This window comes from Lonchura striata, chromosome Z (genome assembly GCF_050655825.1).
Source record: "Lonchura striata isolate lonStrDom1 chromosome Z, ASM5065582v1, whole genome shotgun sequence".
In the NCBI taxonomy this organism is placed as follows: Eukaryota; Metazoa; Chordata; class Aves; order Passeriformes; family Estrildidae; genus Lonchura; species Lonchura striata.
This window is the reverse complement of record NC_140740.1, coordinates 32357997-32376255: the sequence shown is the minus strand read 5'-3', so window position 1 is coordinate 32376255 and position 18259 is coordinate 32357997. Positions and strand designations below refer to the sequence as shown.

General features: G+C 37.5%; 1 long non-coding RNA gene across 5 annotated transcripts in view; it reads left to right on the top strand.

The window, feature by feature from the left end:
* Window positions 1–18259, top strand: part of LOC110479152 (uncharacterized) — a 74052-nt gene that overhangs the window by 38298 nt on the left and 17495 nt on the right. For 3 of the 5 annotated variants that reach the window (XR_014951600.1, XR_014951599.1, XR_002466872.3), the window contains one exon: window positions 16163–16815. This is a non-coding gene — a long non-coding RNA (uncharacterized LOC110479152). Of the gene's footprint in view, window positions 1–16162; window positions 16816–18259 lie in introns of those variants that run through there. The other 2 variants (XR_014951601.1, XR_014951602.1) reach the window with 1 other exon arrangement.

The following is an 18259-nucleotide window of genomic DNA, read 5'->3' as shown; positions in this document are numbered from 1 at the left end:
GTATGGGCTGAATGCTAATTTCTGTCTGCTCTCCTGTAGGTTGTACTGGGCTTCAACCATGAAATGTGCTGTGTGTGTGTTGTCAGACCATGGTAGATGTTGGCTGGTATGTGACCATCCTCAGTGGCAGGCAGTGTGGGCAGCTGCATGGCACCAGTGTGTCCCACCACTCTAGCTCAGTGCGACCTCTTTGTAACAGCCACAGGAGCCCTGGACATTAGCAGAGTGGTGACAGCTGCATGTGGCAATCCCTCTGTGTGCTTTTTGCTTTGGGAGTCACTCACAGGTGTTGTGAGTAATTAAGTTCCAAGCAGGAAACTTGGAACTACAGAGCTGTTCACCCAATGCCCCCCAGAGTGATGGAAAAAGGTAAAACTCATGGGTTGAGATAAAGACAGTGTAATAGGACAGAAGAGGAAAGGGATAATTGCAATAATTACAAAACAAAATAAAATCAATAAAATCATAGAATCACAGAATATTTTGAGTTAGGAGGGTCCCACAAGAATCATCTAAGTCCAATTCTTAGCCCTACACAGGAGAGTCATGAACATCACACTATGGGTTGAGAGCATTGTCCAGAAACACTTCTTGAGCTCTGTCAGGCTGGTGCTGTGCCCACGTCCCTGGAGAGCCTGATCCAATGCCCAGCCACCTTCTGGGTGAAGAACCTTTTCCTGATACCCAACATAAACTTCTCCTGACTCAGATTCAGGTCATTCTCTTGGCTCCTGTCACTGTTATCACAAAGAAGAGATCAGTGCCTGACCCTCCTCTTCCCCTTAACAAGGGAGTGGTGACTGCAGTGGGCTCTTCCCTCAGTCTCCACTTCTCCAGGCTGAACAGACCAAGTCACCTCAGCTACTCCTTGAATGGCTTCTCCCTCTAAGCTCTTCACCATCTTCTACACAATTATTTTCATGCACAAAACAAGTTAGAAAAAAGACTGAAACTTTTTTGGATTGCATTCAATTGTTGACTCAGACAATTAAATAATTTTTTGCTATTTTCTAGAAGTGGAGGTAGGATTATCCACTCAAACGGGAGTGACAGGATCAATTTTTCTTTCTTGCTGCTCATGAGAATAACAAAAGTCCAAATCACTGTCTTGTGCAGGAACTTGAAATGTTTGGCATCTCCTGTTTTCTAAATTTGTAGATCTTTCTTTCTGTCATTGTTTCCCATGGCACCATCTCCAATTTGCTCTTGACTTATTCTTTGATCATTTATTCCCCTTCCATCTTCTCTTTTCCAATATCACTGTGTGGAAGGCAAAAGGCTCTGTAGAAACCTTAGTGCAATCCTAGTCCTTTTTCCTCTCACGTGGAAGGCAGGCTGGTTGTGCAAACAGGGCAGTCATGCAGAAATATTTACATGGAATTAATGGTGCAAATAATGTTATCAAATGCAAAGAGAGATAAGAATAGAAATCAAATGCATACAGATTGCATAAGCAAACTGGAAAACTTGGCTAGGTGTCATATCAAGAGTATAAATAAAAATAAGGTGGTATAAGTAAAAAAAGCACAAACATTAAAAGGAAATAAGATCAGCAAAGGTGCATTAGAATTTTGAAAAAAGTAATAAAATTCAAATAAAGTAAAAAATTAGTAACTGTGTCTAGTCAGGGGTAATTCTTATAGTGCAAATACTCTGTACTGTTGAGAAAGCACAGGTGACAACATTCATGGCACTGTAAAAGGGAGATAAAATTTAAGAAATATACCAAAGGGTGAAAATCATAACAACTTGTGTCAACACTTGAAATAGTGACCACACTGCACATGACAATAGCCCCTGAAATTGCTTTAGTGGAAAACTACTGCTCCATAAGAGCAGAGAGGTCTGAGGGCAAGGTACAAGGGCTGGAGAGTGGCAAGCAGGTTGTGGCTGGAAGGCGGCTTCTAAAGACTCCACAGGAGACAGAGTCTCAAAGGACCTCTTGCTCAGGCAACTCTGGCTACTGGGATGTGACAAGGGGTGGGAGATGTGAAGCTGTCCCTGCTATGCAGAGAGCAGGAAAGTACTGGAGCTAAGTGAAAGCCTAAATGAAAAATCAGCTAACCTCAATAGCCATCTGGAGGATACACTCCTCAACAGAGGAGGCATCTGCTGGTAGAGATAGAAGGAGGAGACTTGGCTAGGTGTCATATTGCTGGCATGATCCATCTCTTCAATACAACACCCTGGAGATGCTGGGAGAATTTTTGGCTAGTATCAAAACACCGCTTTGCTCTGCAGTGCTCTCCCGTGTCAGCCACTTTTTGTTTACCCCTTCCTTCCAGCCATTTTCTCCAACAGACCAGGAGAACTTCTCTTACCCACCTCTGCTGAAGCACTTGCTTTGCTGAATTCTAGTTTCCACCCCAGCTCTGACCTGGGCACTTCTTGGCCTTCCCTCTTCCTCTGCTGCTGGACTGCAACACACTGTTGTGAAGTATTTTTTTTTGTTCCAACCTCTGTACATTCAAATCCTCAGTCACACAGAAATCAATTCTATTTTGTCATTAAATAGAATCACATGAGCTATTTACATGCAGCTTCTGAGTCTGGAAATATTCTGCCAGGTCATGACAGAGTGTTTTCTCTCTGCCTTCAAATGCTGTTAAGAAGCAGAGATAAATACTGGGTAAATTCACACAAGTGGTGACTCTAGAAGTGAGGAAATTCTGTCATCCAGGCTTGGAGGGGGGAAAATCTGTGTACTTGTGCATCTTTGATGCCATGGTAAGGAAGCCACAAAACTCTGGCTAAATATTAGGAAGCCTGTCCTTACTTGCTCTTCTTCCCTTTCTTTCCTGTCCAAGAACAGACTGGCAATATTGTGTACTGTATTTTTTCTGTACTTTAATCCTAATTGCAGCTAGGATTTTAAAAATGCAGAAAAACGTAGCTACTTGGAAATAACCAAGTATTTTTATTTCTAAGGAAAAAGAGAAGTTCTTTTTTGTTGGAAGGAAAAGTGAAGATTTAAGTCTTTACTCCATATGCTTGTCAAGACTTTGTATCCAGCCATTAGATTTAGTTCTTTGTAACACTAGTTACTCATCTCAGTTTATTCAGTTTTATGACTACTATAATTTAGCCTAACAAGATACAAAACACAGATGGAATATCTTGCCTAAACAAAGTATATTAATATTTGTACTATGTTACAAAAAGTCCTTCTAATATAAATGCCTTGCTATTTCCACTCTGCTGTGTTTGATTTTTCAGTGTTAAACTGTTTCTATGATTCATTAATACCATGTCCAAAATATATTCCAGCTAAAATATTTAGGCACACTTTCATGATATATATATATAAATTTATATAGCCATGTCTTGAACACAGGAATAGTAAACAGTCTTGAGGAGTGTAGAGATCCAAGAGAAATTACCTACCATACCTGTAATTGGAGTTCTCTTAAAGGTCATAACCCTCTATAGATCCACACTTACCCTCCTTCCTCCTCTTGGGATTTGGAATACATTAGGATTAGGATGGATTGTTTAGTTCTCTTTAGACCATAAAGAAACAGATTAAGAATGTCACATGGTGCTCCCTGTAAAGCTTGTATATAACTGAACATCATATAAGTCAGTCTGACAGATGGCTAGAAATAAGCTTTCCAGTAACATGACTCAAATATTGCACTTAAAGTAATCATGATCTTCAAGTTATTTCAGTTGCATAAAAGTAATTAAATTCCCTTCTACTGTTACAGCATCTACAAAACCTCCTCTTTTAAGAATATGAGATTTGATTTGGCTAATAAACAATACCACTGTTTTATCAAACATCACACAAATAAAATAAATCTAGATTTTGTTCAATTTTAAAAAAATACATAGAAGGATTGCAAAAAATCACTGTAGGAATTACGTTTCCTGGCAATGAACAATGATGCAACAATTTATTTAGTATCACAGATAGGACTCTCGTGCTTTCTGTGCAAAAGATTGCTACTTTACCTCTCCAGTATTAACTGCATGAATATAAAGGGCTGGTTTCCAGTGTGGATGGAAGGTGCTGACTTCATCCTGAAAATAAACGAAAATACCCACTTTTTCCCAAAGATTTTTCCATCCCTTTGTTATACTTATTTCAGCATCACATAGTACTAAAATGCCTACATATAAAAGGTCACTCTTTTTCCCTTTCAAAACATTTCTTTGTGGTTTATATTCCCAGAGGTACACATAGAATCAACAGTCGATAAGAGAACATCACATAACACACTGACTTACCTTTGAGTAGTATCATTTAGGTCAGCACATTTTGTCAGGAAAAGACTTTTACAGACAATCACTTTGCTTTTAATAGCACTTTCTAATCACTAGGTAGATTTTCCTTGAATTGCAATAATACAGCTCAGCTATTCAGTTTGATGCATTTTAGCAGGGAAAAAAAACCACTGAAAGACTTAATTCTGAGCAATCCAGTCAGATTTTTATAAACTGAAGCATTCTCTTTTTATAATTCTGAGCATTCCTGAAGTGGATAGAGACTTGGTTTCCTAAAGGATAGCTTAGCAAGTTTCCACTGCACTGCATAACCAGTAGAACCCTAATAGAATCTTAACAGTGATATCCTGGATTCTCTCACCATCTCTGAAATATTGAATTTTAGTGGAGAAAGTAAAATTCATAAGTTCTGCTACTTAAGGTCAAGTACATATTTTTAAAATATTCTTCAAGGTTCAGGAATAACTATTTTTGTTGATGGTATTATATTTTTCAAAGTGGTCACAAAGCAGCATGGAAGAGTTTTCTCAATAGGCATGGTATGGGTTGCTGTGAACAAGGTTAGCCATGACTTTTTCAGTTTGTTGAAGGACATAAAAGAGACATAAAAACAGTGATTTTAGAATCATGTTGGTGCTCATACATTGCAGCTATTGATTTCAGAGTAATAGGAGAAATAATTTTTAAATATACTTTCAAAAGTCACTGTAGTACTTTTCTATAATCTAATCTCTGCTTTCCTGTATGATTGTTATACATGGAGAAAAATGGCTTTCCATATGTGAAAGCCATTTGAGGAAAAAAAATCATCTCTACTAACCATCTGGTCAGTTTCTCTATTGAAGTCTTCACAGACTTTCAAACTTATTGAAATTATGCTTTTGTTTGGTTTGCCATGACTTCAAAAGTCTAATTACACCAACTACAAGGTTATGGAACCATTCATATGTATTATGATGACATACTTTTCATAGGTTCATTTTATTGTTCAGTACAGAGAAACAAAGCATGTTCAATTACTTTTTTTCCTCTTCATTGCTCAGAGCATAACCCTGTGCTTAGGAGACATTTCTTACACCCTCTATTGTATTATAAAATGTTAATTGCCTCTTGAACATGTCATTTACCAGATTATGCAAAGGATGTAAAGAAACTCTAACATAAGTTACAGTAGTATTTACTAGTATTTATTAGTATTTACTCTATTAGAGTATTCTAACATATTTAGGGTATTTATCATATTTACTTCAGCCTTCTTCACACATTGGAAGAAAATATTAAAGATGGATTCAACCAACAGGAAGAACACCAGTCATTTACACTTGGTTATGCAGCAGCACAGATAAGAGAGGCTGTGGCTGGGCTGAAAATAATGTAGGTTAAGTTCTGGAAAGGCAACTTCTACTGTTCTTGTAAAGTAGTCCCACAGAGCAATTAGGTTGCACAAGCAGCACAGAGCATGATCTGGAAATCCCAAACCCATAAGTAATTTTGAATCCTTACTTCATGACTTACTTCCACTGAGCCTGTGCTGTGCTAAGCATAGGTTTGAGGAGCCTACAAGTTACAGTATGTACTTGTAATGCTAATAAGATTTTACTGGCTAAGAAGCTACTGGCTACTTTTTTTTTCTTAATAATTGTGGAAATTAACTCAGTGACTTTATATTGTGGCATCTCTGTATGTGATATCCAGGCTTAGTTTACAGATCTGAAAGATCCCTTTGTGCCCATCCACTGGATGCTATGTGGCCAGGCAAAACAGAAGGGGTGACTCAGAAGTATTTGATTTGTAGAACAATAAATAAGAAAATCAACCATGACAATTTAAAGGTCAAAAATAACCTTAACAGTCTGCTGATAGTATGGGAAAAGAAAAATCACTTGTGCCATAGTGACAGAGCTTCCTTTTCTTCATTTCTACTTGTGCATACTGAGTTTAGTGGGGTGCAGGCCACGTGTTTGAAGTTTAGTGCTACTGTAAATTATTCTGTGATGTACCTGGATAATATTTAGTGTGCCCTACTGACAGTAACTCACTTGTCAATTCAGGTTTGGATGCAATATCTAATGTAAGATGTTCAAGAAATTTGGGAAACTATCTAGACCAGAGAAAATTACTTGATGCTATTGCTAGTGCTATGAGGGTCCATTTATATTTCATTTATCTGAATTTGTGTGGAAATTAGAATTAAGTAACAGGAATCAGTGGAAAATACCATGACCACATAAAGACAATGAGCATCTAAGAATAGGTTCAGTCATTAACTGATGTCTTTTGCAAATGTGCTTATTGTGAGCATTTCCCTTCTGAAGAAACAGATACCAAAGGATGGATGGATGCTGTAACCAACCTTTCTGGCTAGCCAGATGGCTTCTGTGAGAAGAGGCTTTCCAGACACGCTTTTGGAAGATGCAAATCAAACTGAAAAGCCAGAATACTGTGATGCTAGCTCCAAACCTGACAGGCTACCTCTTAAAGTGAGGATGAGTTCCATGCTGTGGGCATGCTGGGGACCATAAAGAGAAGGGAGAATGCAATGCAGGTCAGCTTGAGGATACATGTGTGAACCCCAAGCATTTGATTACTTGTGTATGCAGACAGCTCAAGGGCTGTCCCTGATTGGTCTGAAAATGAAGAAACCATAAGAATAAACTCCTTTTTCTGTCAACTCAGTGGTTTAAAATGTGCCTCTCACTATTCTAAATTCGTAACTTCTGATTAAGAAAAGCAACTATTTGAGGAGATCAGAAATGGTAAAAGTGGTGGTGAGTGGGGAAGATTTCAGTGTTTATTCACTACTTTTATCAATTGTTTTTTCCCAATGGAGAGGACCAAGGGCACGATCATCTCAAAGGAAGATTTTCTGGTACTGAGTGCCTGTGCTATATCTGTAAAGGACAGAAAGTAAGAATAGCAAGAAGAGACAAGATATTGTGGAAGGGTATGCTTCCTTTCTCCCGGTGCAGGTGTAATTTAGGAAGTGAATACAGAAATTATCTGTCATTTGTGACAAAAGGCAGTTAGGATCAGAAAAGGTTGGCCCTGAGTGAAAATGTGCTTCCTTGAGATTACAGAATGACAAAGTACACAGAGAGGACATCACAATCTATGGGTTATTTAGAGGTTATATTTTTAAAATGTACTCTATTGGACATAATATCTATGACAAATGGCTCTGGATTTGCACCATTAATAGAATCAGCCTGCAAAGCTGGCAGAGACATAAAACTGGCATTTTAAGATAAGTTCTTATAAGTCATTTAGTTCTGTTTACAAGGTAAATCTTATTTTCATGCAAACAAATCTACAGGGAACACTGTTATGTTCTCAGGCTAAAGATGCAAGGGGAAATTATGTGTCATACTGGTGAGTGCTCTTTTAAAAGACTGTAAAATATTCAGCTAAATACAGTTGAAAGGTACGTGTCTTGAAAAATGCTACCCCAGACACTTTTCCTTGGTTTCTCTAGGAACTCATAAAGTAGCTTGTTTATTGTGGGCAAAGAACATAAGGAAGGCAGACTGACATTCATCTGGAAATATTTGTGTTAGCATAAGGGACCCCTTGTCCTCCCCACAACAACATGTCTGCCTCCTCAAGTTGTCCTCTTAAAAAAAGATATGTGGAATTGTATTTGGTGCACTGGGCCCTGTGGAATTACACAAGTCTAAAGAAAACTACTCCAGCATCTGTCTTCTTTCAAGCAGATTGTCAACAAGAGGAGGGGGGAAGGGAAGAAGGGGAAACTTTGCAAGAATGTTTTAAAGCCTTGAGATAAACTGTCGCTTTGAGCCTTGACAGCTCAAGAGCCTGACACATGCAGCTGCTCCCTGGAGGCTGTCCTGTGGCTTGGCAGGCTGATCACAGCCACTGGGCTGTGATGCCACAGTGCTTGCCTGACCTGACATAATGGGCAGCTATTTACTGCAAACAAGGTAGATGGAAAAACATAGACTTAAATGATGCTCTGGTGTAAGAAGGAATACACCAGGTCCCCCAGTCAATCTTCAGGGCTCTTTTTTTTTCTTTTTCTGGGATTGTTTATTCTTTCCCCAGGGAACAGGTGACTGTGGCACAGTACTAAGCTTCCCATCTCTAGATCAATAGAAAGAGATGAAGGAATTCTTGCAGGACAATAAAGAGGAAGAGAAAATGAACATTGGATAACCATATCAACAGTTTGCTCTGCTTGTTTTTCATGTATTACTGTGTAAAGTAAAAACACAAGCCCCTGGGGAGCCTGAAAGAATACTGTGAGCTTAATTCCATCATGGAAGCATGATAATACTTGATGGGTGAAGAACAGATATCAATGGACCCTTACAAATATTACATGAACTCAAACACATCTGTTTCAAATATTTCTGGCACATCATGACTGTGTTAAGGCAGATGTACCCTACATTTCTGCTTCCCACTGTGGCAAGGAAGGTAATGAGTTTAAGAAAACCCTGGCTTTTTTTCCTCGTAGCATGCCAGCTACATAGTACAGACACTATTCTCCACTGATATAAAGCATCAGTAGTACTGATCCAATATGCTGGCTTAAATCAGATGGAAAATTCATCCTGCTATTCCAATGCAAATTTATATGTGAACATGATGATTAAACAAAGTTTAGACTTACATGACATTGGTGTATTTTCAGCAAAAAGACAAGATAAGATAAAAGAAAGATATGACAACCCACTGAAAGACTCAATTTCATTGTATGTTTCCTGACCTTCCTCTGTGTCGTTTCTATGATATCACATTGTTTCATTTTTCTGCACAAATGACTTTTTCTTAGAATAGGTTTAGCAAAAATGTGTAAAGATAGTTATATAAAATCTTTTTCATTTATTTACTAAAGAAGGTTTTGGTGTTACAATGGATTTTGGTAACTGCCTGCATTCATATAAGACATTTTAACATATTTGCATATATGTTCAAGTACCCAGCTTGGCTAGGAGTTGAAACCAGAAATTTAAAATGTTTTGATGGGTTTCAGTATTTAAATTCCACAAACCAAAGAATTTCATGCTGCAGTTATGATGATCTTAAAATATATAACTCAAGGCATTATCAGAAGTAATACACTTTCACTATATTTTCCAAGTGCACATAATGCTTTGTACATGTCACCCTTTAAAATATTTACATACTTTCTTCATGCACTCTCCAGACCTAGGGTCTTTGAAGACTTATTAAAAATTTGAGCTAACTGACATAATGTAGATGTTAATTATGAAGTAGGAAGGGGAACTTCTTGCTGACCAGCTCTATTAGAAAAGTCTCAATACAGAGGCATCTCAGTAGCTGGGTATATTTAAAAAGCCAGCTCCCATACTGCTTACTACAACAGAATGGAGCCTAGAACCTGTGGAACAGCCTTGCCACAACCTTGATATTCCATAAGGTGTTAAAGATCCAATGGGCAGACATGGCTCAGCTGCTCCATCCTTCTCTATCTTGCCATAAACCTTTGTTTTACGTCCACAGTTTCTGTGGTCATTACTCAGGATCACATTATATCTTAAGATGAAATGAAGACCTTAAAGATTGAAGACCTTAAAAAGTAGCACAAAATACTGTAAATTTGGCATGTGCACATCAATCAGGTCCATCTTGGCCCATGGCAGATCTGGTCTCTGCATACATCACACAGAGTATAGCCTCACCACATCTGTCTAAAACACAACTGCAGCCTTTCCATTCCTGAAAATCTGGTTAGCTGGATTGGCACAACAACCAAACACACACTTGTACTAATACATAAAGCAAAATTGAAATAAAACTGTTGAGACATTTATGGTTATCTGGCATGAACCAACATCTGTCTTCACATTGGTATGACATACAAATTATGTGCATCCAAAGATACTATCAAGGTGCATGGAACTGGCTGTTTGAAGATGAAAAGTGGTTTTGTTCAGAAACCTCAGTGTATATGACTAAGTATGAAGGGACTGACAGAAGCATGAGACTGCATTCCTCAATACTACCATGAAGAATCACACATGCATTTGTTTATACTGGGATATATACAGTGCAGTCTCTTATTTTTGTCACTATTACAGTGATACAGCTGAAGCATACACTGAAAGGCTCATGAATAAATGGCATATTTTCCTATGTCTTCTGTAAAGCAATCAGTATACATCACAAAGAATAATAAATTACAATGCATAGATTTTTTTCAGTATGTGGTGAATTGAATGAGGAGCTGTTCCTTGCATTAGTGAGAACTCCTAACAGCATCATAGTTTCCACAAATGACAGGTTATGGGATATTTTCTGAAATATCTTGCTTTGAATGACTTCACTCTTTACTATTTTTAGTATAATGATTATTTTTAGTATAATGATTTACACTTGCCTTTTTTTTTCAAGTGGATTTAACTAATGACCTTACAAACAATACAGAATAACTGGGGGAAAAAAGTAGTAATGAAGTTAGAAAGTTCACTAACTCAAGAAGAAATACCAGTAATTTTCTTTTTTTCCCCTTGGTTTTTGACTGAAAGTAGAACTCATTCCACTATGAAGACATAGCAGATTCTAGAACCACAGCTCCCAAGCTGTATTGAATTCTATCCTCCTAGCAAAGAGAAGTATTGCATTCATAATATGGCACAAAAAGTATGCTGACTACTATCTCATACTTGTTGCCAATGTTTTGCCAGCCACCATAGTTACACTGGAAGAATTAATGAGAATAGAACCCCAACATATCTGTGGGGAGATGACTCCATACATTTGTTTCATTCTGTTCGTACTAAGAAAGTGGAGTTATTTTCGTTTTGGGAATGTCTGAAAATAACTCCGTGTGTCTTCCTATGAGATCTGTATGGACTCCTTTTCCATAAGAATGGACTAAAACATTCACTGACAGATTTTTTCAGTGATTCCATGACATGCTTTTACTTTGTGTAAAAAGTAACACAACACATGATAGAAACATAAAGTGATACATATATGATCAAACTCCTGAATTATTAATCTTAAAGTCAACTCCAGTTGACACCAATAGTCCCTGAAGTATCTGGAAGTGATGTAGAGGGAAAAAAGAAAAGATTATAGAAAATATTTAGATTCTTTTTTACCTGAATGTCTCCAAATTACCCTTTCTGTGTAGGTCCTTGTCTTTGACAGACTGTTTTGATGGACATGCAGGGGACTTCAGAGCATGTGTTACCAGTTACTTGGCACCTTCAAAGAAATCCCCAATTCCAGGCATGTGATATTTCCTCTGGCAGCAGAAAATGCTGCTTCCATTTAAATATTTTAGAAGCTACCTGATAAACTACAAGGACAGTAATATACTATTTCCCTCATGGGATTAGCCATTTGAAGTAAGAGTACCTTTCAAAAGACAAGATTTTACACTGATTTCAGAAGAACAATGTCCCAGATTTGGTTTAGCAGTTTGCTGTGTGTATCATCTCAAAGAAATCACCTGTGTCATACTCCACATGAACATGGAGGACATTTTTACATTCTAAAATATCACAAGTCTGTGACTGAAAGTTTAATGAAATTAATGGAATTAAAGTAATTTATAGGAACTTGACATCAAAATTGAAAGTATCATCAGGCAGTTTCTATTTGATCAGGACACCAAATTTCATGCCTTCTTTCAAGATACTGACCTTTTTCTTCCTCATCATTCACAAGGTCCTACATGAGCTGGAAAATCTCTTCTCAAATGTCACACATCTTTTGTTTGCCTACAGGCTTGGAGTTATATCCTAGTATTTTATCGCATGCAGAGAACTTTCAGTATCATCAGCTGTCACCACTGAAACTCATCTCCATTCATCCTGGTGATGCCCACTCTCCCATGGCCCATACAGCTCTAAGAGGGGCCTGAGACTCTTTGCCTAAAGTGTGGAGAGGAGATGAAATATTTCAGGTATCCCTGGGCCTTTTTTATAGCCTTACCACATCCTTGAAAGAGGAGTATCATGTTGTCTTCTAGTTCATTTAACCCACTAATCAAAGCAGGCTAAGCTTAGTAATTGTCCATAAAATTAAAAAAAAAAAAAAAACAGTTAGAAATATTACACATGCAAAGAAAAAGCTGAAGAATCTACAACAAGTCATCCCTTTATGCTAAGGTTGCATCAAGAAAGTGCCTTCTAATGATCTTATTTAACCTTAGTTCTCCTAATTAAAAAAAAAATCCCTTCCACAGGTACACAGACATACCAATTTTTATATCAGGAGTCCACTTTGGTAGGTAGACAACTCTATTCTTCAATAAAGTGTAAAAATTATGGCTCTCCCTTTGTAGCTACTTGGTTTTCTTCAACCTAATCAGCTAATCAGCTAATCTCTAAACAACTTGTCTGTACCTGTCAGGTTGTGCAATATAATATACAATGCAAACATCTATACAGTCTAATTGTATGCAGCTTATTACTGGTTTATGACTGAGGCCAGAAATTGTAACAGCCTAATACTTTGAAATTATCACAGATTTGTGTTGATGAATCTCCATTTTCCAAATAAGCAAGCTGTATCAATATGTACCAAATCAATAATAAGAAAGAATTTGTTACTCTTTGACTGGACTGTGAAGATAATTCTACATTGACATAGTTTACTTTGTTTTAGTATCTGCATTTGGTTATCTACCACTTAAGTTGCAAATGTTTATACCTTTTTTCTGGAGATATTGGCCCTTGCCGGAGACCCAGCTCTTTCAGATATTGCGCACTCTGCATTATGATCAGGCACAGCACGCTATCCAAAGGAGAAAACTTGAAATCGGAGGCAATCTTTGTTGTACTTTTCCTGGGTATTTGTGGAAGTAGGGATAAAAAAAATCTGCAGTTTTTAAATGCAAAAAGAGGCAATGGCCAGATTCCTACATGTCCATCAGTAAAACTGTTGTGCTGCTGCACAGAGAGATGAGCTGTGACACCAAACTGCTCATAGTTGAGAAAGGTGCTTGCCATTACTAGAAAAAGTCAGTCTTCACGCTGGATAGATCTACCTGTCCTAAAACAGCTTCAGCAAGTCAATGAAATCACATCCATCTGGTGTCCTACAGAGATCTGGTGTCGTGACACTTCCCCAAGTCCAGGTACCAAATGTTGCTCCATATCAGAAAGAGAAGGGCAGATAAGCCATGACCCCATAACCAAACACCATTTGTTGTGATCCGCTGTACCTCTGACACATGTGGAATGAGAAGAACCAGCTCAGAAATCAAGAGAAAAAAGGTTGCACCTGGCTAAAGGTCTGGCTAAAAGAGATGGCCCTCAGAGTAGAGCTGAGTTTCTCTGTTCCATATACTTTTTCTTGTTTTGTGCCTCTCACACTAAATGGCCACCATCATAAATAATGTCTTTGCTAGAGGAGGAAATTAATTCAGATCACTTAATCTCTGGGCACAGGTCTTCTATATTGATTTACCAAAAGAAATATTTATGGGACACTCCTAGGAAAATTTATTTGTGAAAAAACTTTGGTTTTCTTGGATTTGCCTGAATTTTCTTAATGAATTTCTGGCTCTGTATGAGATCTTAGGGAACAGCTTTCTCTAGGCAGTGATCCCTCTTATATTTAGGTCTTAAATAAGAAGTATGTGGTGGGACATTCAACACCAATTTTCTAATTAGGAGATTAACACATAAAATACGTTTGTCATCCCAGCCTAGTAACCATAACCAGAGATAATGAATAAATGGAAGAGTACAACTGGTACAATATTCATTCAACATACGTGTTCATAGATGATGCCTATGCTCCCCCTAATGTTGATTCACAGGTGTATTTACATTTTGTATCAAGGCCTCAGACTTTCTTCTTTAGAAGTCTGGACTCTTATAAACTTCCATTTTATCTAGCTCCTCTGAATCTAGTCCTGAAGCAAGGAGCTGGCTTAGAAGTATTTTCAGAAAAACTGTACTTTTGATTATGTAATTTACCTACTAAGACAATTCCAGAGATGATGTCCTTCAGAAAACTGACTGATTGATGTCTGTGTTAACTCAGATCAAGCATTCAAAGGTGAATATGTGCTTGTGCTACCACATTTGTTGTGCACTCTACATTTACTCACATGCATGAGGGGGCATCTCCTTTGTTTTGGAGCTGTAGTGTCCCCTAGGGAAAGCTGGAAGGCAGAGTATGTGTGATTATGTCAGCACTCTCACAGAAATGCTCAGAGTAGTTTCTACACTGTAGGGATTTGAATCCAAGGACCACCTACCCTTGTCAGTGCAGAGCTGGGAGCTGGTCATCCAGCTTTAGTGACTATCTGTGGAAACCTTACCTTCCCAGCCATTTCAGCCAAGCTGAGTTTGGAGATACTTTAAATCTAGGGAAGAGCCAGATTAGTCTTAATCAAATATACCTTTGAATTCATGGAATGAGACAGTAAGTATCAAAGTTTCTAACACAAGGGGGGAGGGAAAAATCAAGGTGGGAACGTGGTTGTCCTGTCTGTCCCAAGGCAATGTCTTTTTCATTCTGTAGTTATATTCAGGTGTGACTGTTGAATCCTATAGACTCAGTCTGCAGGTGCTAAAATCTTTGTCTTACATTCTTACTGGCTGCATTCCTATTGCTTGCACAAAAGCAGAGTTTATGTTAATGCCCAGATAGTTAAAAGAAAAAAAAAAAAAAGAAAGGTGTAGTGATCAGTATTCATCATCTTTCCAACTGCCTTGTCACTACATCAATTAATACAATTGAGCAAAAAATGTCACAAGCCCAGTGGAAAAACCTTTACACAGCCTTTCAGGGGGAAGTTTACTCCCAGCTTTTTTCCCTTGCATTAGCTCCTGTCATCCACAAAACAACAGAACCCAGTGGTGTCAATTATATTTGATTGACTGAGTAAAGCACACACACAAATAAGCAAAAACAATGGACACAAAAATCTATATATGACTCCCCTTGTCAGTGAGAATGCTTGTCTTCTCCATTTTCATGCTGCATGGTGTCCTGCTGCTACAGGCTTAAATGTTTCCTTCAGCCCCCAAACTATCACCAATTAAGTTAGCAGGGTCTTCAAAGGTGTCAAATGACTCCCTGGGCAATTGGCTGTAACTGCTGTTCAATAAATGAGGTCTAATTTATCAGTTTAACTTCACTTTTATAAACATAATGTCTCCTGGTACCATGTGCCATTTGCTCAGAGTGTGAAGGGATGCCTGCTACGTTGCATTTTGAAAGTTGGATAAGCTCACGTTAGCAGTCACGTGTTTTGTCTTTCATGCCTTTTCTCCCAGTTTGAAAGATGCATTTGAGTAAAATATGCTTGAGTGTTGTGGACTTGTGCAATATGGTATCCAAATAAACCATTCATAGAAAAATTTATAAAAAAACTTAAATGCAGCTCGTTGCTCATTTTGGCATAGGAGGGTTTGATCACACCATAAAATACAGCCCCATGTTACTTTTTCTGCAATGCTTTTTCATTGATCCTGTACAGGAACAATGGAATCTGTGTTGAGGTGTAGGAATTCTGTGCCCATCACAGGAGATGCTTTTTCACAGGATACACTTTTCAAGGAATAAGGTGCAGGGTGGCTAACAATCAGCACTCTAAAGGTATTAGGCAGTGTCTCAAAAGGTCAGAAAGGCAGGATAAAAATTTAGGAGATAAAATATACAGGGGGCAGAATTTTAATGCCAGAAAAGTAGTGGCTTTCTGTCTCTAGAAAGTAAAATAAGATATCACTACAGACAAAGCTTATGCTAGGAACAAAACTTTTGCTTTCACATGTGTCAGCATTAATATACATCCCTAGTAATGGAAATTCTGGTAACACAGCTTTAATTGAATATTTAAGTAAAACTGAAGTGATACTATTTTGTGTTTTAGGGTTTTTTAATACATAAAAGCCAAGATGTTCAGTCAGGCAAAGACATTCTCATGTGAGCTGCTAGTTCAATCCTTTTTCTTCTTTATTCAATCCTACCCTACCCAATACAGGATTTGAAACCCATGGAAAAGATGCTTTGCTGATGAACTAAAACCCGACACATACTACATTGTCACATCATCAGGTAAGGTGTAATGCATTTTCTGTGTAACTTTCTTAACTTGCTAACCTTTGTTTTGATCCAAAGGTGTCTGCCACACTCCTAACCTGAAACTGTCTTTCATACAATGTAAGAACCTTAATTTAACATTGAGGTTGATATTAGCATGGCACAAAGGAAATATTTTAGACTTTAAGCTTGTAAATAAGACAAGAAGAAAGAAGAATCAGTCTGGCAAAAGTCAGAAGGCACTGCATTTCCCATTCAGAAAGAACATACTATTGAATTAAGCTGTAAAAGCCTTGCCCTCAAAAAAAAAAAAAAAAAAAAAAAAAAACCAAAAAAAAACCCCAAAAAAACCCAACAAAACCCAACAAAAAACCCAACAACAAAAAAGAAAAGAAAAGAAAAGAAAAGAAAAGAAAAGAAAAGAAAAGAAAAGAAAAGAAAAGAAAAGAAAAGAAAAGAAAAGAAAAGAAAAGAAAAGAAAAGAAAAGAAAAGAAAAGAAAAGAAAAGAAAAGAAAAGAAAAGAAAAGAAAAGAAAAGAAAAGAAGACAACAAAAAAAAAACCCCAAAAAACAAAGACCCTCAAGAAGGAAAGACATTGCATGAAAACAAAAGCAAAATATGAAAGTTACCTAATTAGTGAGACTCATAAATCACATATAAAGATTCACCCTATATAACATCAGAATGAGTCAGCAGGAACTCTCTCCACCTCTAAGACCCATCGAAGGGATAGGAGCAGAGCGGGATGACTTTGTAATCTCATTTTACCTGAGCATATTTCTCAACATTTTTGGACTTCATTTATCTTTAACAGACATTAATATTTCGTATGCCTCTTATATTCCCAAGCAGTCTCAACAATTCTTTTACAGTGTTGCTGTACCATATTTCTGTTCTACTATATTACCATTGTTTTTTTCTTCTTGTCCATGACTGAGGACTGCATTGCAATCTATGATCATTGCAATGTCTTTCCCTCTCTTGTTTTCAAGTGCAAATTCTCTCTCTTGAAACGGATTTTTTTTACCAGTACCTATCAATCTGTACCAGTACCTATAACTCTGTCCATTTGTGTTGTGAAGTTTCATTTTGTTTTCATTACTATAGTCTTCACCATTATTTGGTTATTCTTGCAGAACACTCAGACCCCCTTCTGCTGATGCTTCCTCTCAACCCTACACCTTGGACAACTGCAAAGACTGCTAAGTTATATCACTCCCCATGGTGACTTCTCAGGCTTCTCAGAAAAGCCCATCCATAACCTTGGAGAAGGTGCTTAACCACCCCTTTTCAAAAGAAAATGCTGCCACCTCATTTTTAGCCAATTATCACCAGCTTCACAGCTCTCATGCTACCATCTACCTTACCTGGTGGTTTTTCAAGTTAGAGGATATTAGATGTTTTGCAGAAGTCCAGCTAGCTTTGTTTCATCTTCTCCACAAAATCAGTTATGGAGGAATGGTATTGAACTTTGGGAGAGTAAGAGAGCAAGCTGCTTGGATTCTAGATAGAAATTACTAAATATGAACCTGTAAAGTTCAGTGTGGTATCATATATTCTTATAAACCTTGCCTGACTTGTGAATTTGTTAACCACAATTGTCACACAGAGATTATTTGCTCCATCTATTTTAAATGGACACAGAGCCCAAACAGTTAAATGTAAAATTGAGGTTTACTTATATCTTGGATATGATCCCTTCCCTTAATTTCTTTTTGTATTGGGCCAGCAATGCCATCTTAATTTTGATCTTGTTAATAAGGAGGAAACTGTGCTGTTGCTCCAGTTAATGGTTCAAGCAAAAAAAAACCCCTTAAAATTTAGATGTTTTAAAAACATAAATCCTAAATTTTAGATCTAATTTTAAATTAGATGTTTACTGGTTCTAAAAAAGTAAACTGAACTAAAGGGAAAAGTCTTCTAGGCTATATTTATCTGAAATTTGCTCATACTCAGGTGGAACCAGACATAATCTCAAACTGTTCATTGAGCAGTTGTGACAGTGCTATTTACACTAAAAGTAGGTAATGGACCTTA